The 5,648-nt window shown below is 44.1% G+C and overlaps 1 long non-coding RNA gene across 2 annotated transcripts; it reads right to left on the bottom strand.

Moving 5' to 3' along the window:
• Positions 1 to 320: 320 nt before the first annotated feature.
• LOC139025848 (uncharacterized) lies at positions 321 to 4,899 on the bottom strand. Of its 2 annotated transcripts, none has more exons than XR_011477493.1 (3): positions 4,612 to 4,899; positions 4,206 to 4,353; positions 321 to 404 (listed from the first exon to the last, which is right to left on the bottom strand). It is a non-coding gene; the product is annotated as an uncharacterized lncRNA (long non-coding RNA). The 2 variants fall into 2 exon arrangements; XR_011477492.1 differs by lacking the exon at positions 321 to 404 and adding an exon at positions 855 to 945.
• Between the last annotated feature and the right edge of the window lie 749 nt (positions 4,900 to 5,648).

The raw sequence follows: 5,648 nt of genomic DNA, 5'->3' as shown, positions 1-5,648 counted from the left end.
ATGGGAAAGGGACTGTGACTACTCTCTGTGGAAAGGGACTGGTACTACTCTCTGTGGAAAGGACTGTACTACTCTCTGTGGAAAGGACTGGTACTACTCTCTGTGGAAAGGGACTGTAACTTCGTGAAGGAGGTAACTACTTCTCTTGGAAAGGTGGACTGGTACTACTCTCTGTGGAAAGGACTGGTACTACTCTCTGTGGAAAGGGACTGGTACTACTCTCTGTGGAAAGGACTGGTACTACTTCTATGGAAAGGGACTGGTACTACTTACCTGCCGCTCTGTGATTGATGTCATGCCCACCGTCATTGGCTTCCTGACGTTATTGAGGAGCTGAGAGGTGAGGGTGGAGTTTACGGGAGGTGTGGCGTGACGATTGTACTGTTGGCACTCACGTGACTCATCTGCTGGAGAGAGGAGGGGGAACAACGCTATGATCCAGTCAGGAGAGAACACACACACTGAGGCATGCTGCCCGGTGGCGGTAAGTTTGGCCGGTGGCTGAGTGTGAGTGAGTGACAAACAGGTGACACCAGAAGAAGCCTGCTTAAACATTCATCAGATGGACATTTAGTCTTCCATGCATGTGATGAATGGAGAGAAGGAGAGACAGGGGTATTAATGACACAGTACCAGGGTCAGTCGCTGACTGAGCTTTGCATGCAAACTCCCAGGCAGCGGGGTGACAATGGGCGCGCGCACACAACAACACACACACACACACACACACACACACACACACACACACACACACACACACACACACAACACACACACACACACACACACACACACACCACACACACACACACACACAACACACCACACACACACACACACACACACACACACACCTGGCTTCCCTGGGAGTTACGTCTGTCTGGAAGAGATCCAGGAGGCAGCCTTCAGTCGACCCAGCTCTAGGAGCACCACCACCCTGGCACACTGCAGAGGCACAGGTAGCGCACAGCACGTAACTACCAGAGCAGCTAGGGACTGGCCTTACAGTGTTCACTTCCTACTGCACTAATGTCTGCTGGCATAGGACTGCAACCTGGTAGGATCTCCACTTCCATGTTTACTACTGAGGACAGGACATGCACTTCAACCTGACAGGATCTCCATATCATAGGTTGTGTCCTAAATGGTAACCTATTCCCTACAAATCCGAAAATGGTAACCTATTCCGTACAAGTCCTAAATGGTAACCTATTCCCTACAATAGTGCCATTTGATACTCAGACATAGTGCACTACTTTAGACACAACCCAACCCGAGTGGTGCAGCGGTCTAAGGCTTCACTACAGACCCTGGTTCGATCCCGGGCTGTATCCCGACCGGCCGTGATCGGGAGTCCCATGGGGACTAAGGGAGGGCTTGCCCGGGGTAGGCTGTCATTGTGAATAAGAATTTGTTCTTAACTGATTTGCCTAGTTAAATAAAGGTTCAAATAAATAATACAAAATAAAGAACCTTATTTGACAAGTGCACAGGATAAAGTGCTACTATATACCTCAGCACTGTAAATGTAGTGTACACCACTGTAGCAAGGGCACACAAAGCACCCACTTTAGAAGAACTGTAGCTAAACCAAGCACATCAAGAAAGCCCCTCCGCTCCACCGCTGCAGCTTAAAGCACATCAAGAAAGCCCCTCCGCTCCACCGCTGCAKCTTAAAGCACATCAAGAAAGCCCCTCCGCTCCACCGCTGCAGCTTAAAGCACACCAATTCACAAGAGAGCACTGCAGCCTTGGAACATAACTGTACCATTGGTGACCCCTTGTGGAAGAAGGAAGAAGAGTTTGATGGCTAGTGACAGGCTGGTACAGAGAGCTCGTCAGCTTGTAGTCCTAAAAACCGGAAATGATTTTACCTCTGGTTTGTTCAACCATTGCTATGGGAAAAATGAATGGGGAAAGAATAGGGTTTTGCGATAAACACCAAAAATTAGGTCTGAGGTTAACCCAGGCTTAGCAGATCTKATACATTTTGTTCTATGAGATAATATCAGTCAGTTAACATGATCTTTATGAATGATGAAGTCTTTATGTGCTTTATCTGCTTTTGTTATTACATAAATGCTTCAAAATTAACAAAAAGTGGCGTTAGCTGTTTAAGATTAACCCATAGAACAAAACATATAATATAATCYCCTAAGCCTGTGTTTAACACAGACCTTATTTTTGGCGTTTATCCAAAAACTAAAATTTTCCCATAGGCTTTGTTCAACGAACAGTACCTACAAAAAGACTCCATTACTATTGCACTCTATTGTTTTGGACTGTGACAATGAGAGGGATGTTCTTTGATGTGTTACTTTGATGTGTTTCAAGTATTAGCTGTTGTTATTTGTTTTAGTGTAGTTCTTTGTCTGTGAAGGCTGTAGGTATTTGTTTGTCTGTGAAGTCTGTAGTCATCTGTTTGTCTGGGAAGTCTGTAGTTATTTGTTTGTCTTTAAAGGCTGTAGTTATTTGTTTGTCTGTAAAGGCTGTAGTTATTTGTTTGTCTGTAAAGGCTGTAGTTATCTGTTTGTCTGTGAAGGCGGTAGTTATTTGTTTGTCTGTGAAGGCTGTAGTTATTTGTTTGTCTGCGAAGGCGGTAATTATTTGTTTGTCTGCGAAGGCTGTAGTTATTTGTTTGTCTGCGAAGGTGGTAGTTATTTGTTTGTCTGTGAAGGTGGTAGTTATTTGTTTGTCTGTGAAGGTGGTAGTTATTTGTTTGTCTGTGAAGGTGGTAGTTATTTGTTTGTCTGCGAAGTCTGTAGTTATTTGTTTGTCTGCGACTACTGTAATTGACAGTTTTTTTCTGTAATTGTGGAGTATACACTACCGTTCGAAAGTTTGGGGTCACTTAGAAATGTCCTTGTTTTTGAAAGAAAAGCACATTTTTTTATCCATTAAAATAACATCAAATTGATGATAAATACAGTGAAGACATTGTTAATGTTGTAAATGACTATTGTAGCTGGAAACGGCTGTTTTTTAATGGAATATCTACATAGGCCCATTATCAGCAACCATCACTCCAGTGTTCCAATGGCACGTTGTGTTAGCTAATCCAAGTTTATAATTTTAAAAGGCTAATTAATCATTAGAAAACCCTTTTGCAATTATGTTAGCACAGCTGAAAACTGTTGTTCTGATTAAATAAGCAATAAAACTGGCCTTCTTTAGACTAGTTGAGTATCTGGAGCATCAGCATTTGTGGGTTCGATTACAGGCTCAAAATGGCCAGAAACAAAGACCTTTCTTCTGAAACTCGTCAGTCTATTCTTTTTCTGGGAAATAAATGCTATTCCATGCGAGAAATTGCCAAGAAACTGAAGAACTTGTACAACGCTGTGTACTACACTCCCTTCACAGAACAGTGCGAACTGGCTCTAACCAGMATGTAAAGAGGAGTGGGAGGCCCCAGTGCACAACTGAGCAAGAGGATAAGTACATTAGAGTGTCTAGTTTGAGAAACAGATACCTTACAAGTCCTCAACTGGCAGCTTCATTAAATAGTACCCGCAAAACACCAGTCTCAACATCAACAGTGAAGAGGCAACTCCTGGATGCTGGCCTTCTAGGCAGAGTTCCTATGTCCAGTGTCTGTGTTCTTTTGACCATCTTAATCTTTTATTTTTATTAGCCAGTCAGAGATATGGCTTATTCTTAGCAACTGCCTAGAAGGCCAGCATCCCGGAGTCACCTCTTCACTGTTGACGTTGAGATTGGTGTTTTGGGGGTACTATTTAATGAAGCTGCCAGTTGAGGACTTGTGAGGCGTCTGTTTCAGCTGTGCTAACATAATTGCAAAAGGGTTTTCTAATGATCAATTAGAATTTTAAAATTATAAACTTGGATTTGCTAACACAACGTGCCATTGGAACACAGGAGTGATGGTTGCTGATAATGGGCCTCTGTACGCCCATGTAAATATTCCATTAAAAATCAGCCGTTTCCAGTTACAATAGTCATTTACAACATTAACAATGTCTATACTGTATTTCTGATCAATTTGATGTTATTTTAATGGATCTTTTTCTTTCTTTCAAAAACAATGACATTTCTAAGTGACCCCAAACCTTTGAATGGTAGTGTGTGTTTGTCTATAATGGCAGTTTTATTCAAACTGTACTGAAGGCCGTTTCATACATCAAGTCTATGTGGTTGGTTTTTGGTGTGACGGTGAGCCCTAAGGCCTGCCCCCTCCCCCTCACCTTGAGAATGGCAGCTACCGTCTCCTGCGAGGCAGACCTCATGTCATCTCCGTTGACAGAGATAATCTGGTCCCCCTGCATCAGCCGGCCATCCAGCTCGGCGGCGCCCCCTTTCACCACGTCCGAGATGAACACCCCTGTGCCGTTCCTACCATATTAATAAAATACTTGATTAATTCCTATGGCTACGTACGCTCAAAATGGATCTCATCCTTGCCATCGTAAGGAGAGCATGTAGGTAACCAAAGCACACTACTGACAACAAATCCCAGGTAAGAGTGTAGCAAATAGCTGCAGCATAGATCCCCTTACATGTCTTGCTGGTTCACATTAGACTCCCTGATAGTGGTAAAACTTCTGTTATGAAGACACAACGAATGTGTGTGTGTGTGAGTTGCTACTGTACCTCTTGCCGACGATACTGAGGCCCAGGCCACGGCCAGCCTTTTTCTGCAGTTCCACACTGAACACATCTAGGTTCTCCTGGTCGCGGTACCTCGCCTCGTCCCGTAGAACCTTAAGACACACCTTGGCCGGGGTCTGCCTTAGGGCTGTGATGGCGTCCTCATGGGCCGCGCTACGCAGGTCCACACCATTTACCTGGATGGTTGTGTGTGTATACACACACACACACACACACACACACACACACACACACACACACACACACACACACACACACACACACACACACACACACACACACACACACACACACACACACACACACACACACACACACACACACACACACACACACACACACACACACACACACACACACACACGCCTCAAGCCACTAGTGAAGGCCAGAGAAATTTATAATTCCAGTAGAGGGAGACATTGGCTAAATTGAGTGCACTGGGGAACATGACAATGTGACGTAAGATATGAGGTTATAAGACGTGCAGAGGTTCCTGTCATCTTTCTATTTTTCTTCTCTATTGCACAGTAATCAGACCTGTTAGACAAGGTGAGGAGAGAGAGAGAGAGAGAGAGAGAGAGAGAGAGAGAGAGAGAGAGAGAGAGAGAGAGAGAGAGGAAAAGCTAACCTATGTGGATATGATAGATAGGAGTAATAACACATATTTTGTTCCAATCTTCAGTTGACTCCTCGTTCCTATTAAGAGGAGTGAAAACTGCTTACTTAATTGAGAATGTAGAGCATTTGAAACATACTGAAAGGTCGCTGGTTTGAATCCCTGAGCCGACAACGTGAAAAATCTGCCGATGTGTCCTTGAGCAAAGCACTTAACCCTAATTGTCTCCTGTAAGTCGGTATGGATAAAAGCGTCTGCTAAATGACTAAAATGTCAAATAAGAGTGGGAGAGAGAGAGAGAGGGAAGGAGAGAGGGAGAGAAAAGCCACGCCAAAATTTTACACCTGGAATTTAGGTTTGCGCCAGAAATTCCTCAAACATACCCTGTAGGGTAGAACTCAGG

This window comes from Salvelinus sp. IW2-2015, unplaced genomic scaffold (genome assembly GCF_002910315.2).
Source record: "Salvelinus sp. IW2-2015 unplaced genomic scaffold, ASM291031v2 Un_scaffold3408, whole genome shotgun sequence".
Lineage (NCBI taxonomy): Eukaryota > Metazoa > Chordata > Actinopteri > Salmoniformes > Salmonidae > Salvelinus > Salvelinus sp. IW2-2015.
Note: the sequence above shows the minus strand (reverse complement) of the source record. Positions and strands in the feature narration are given on the sequence as shown.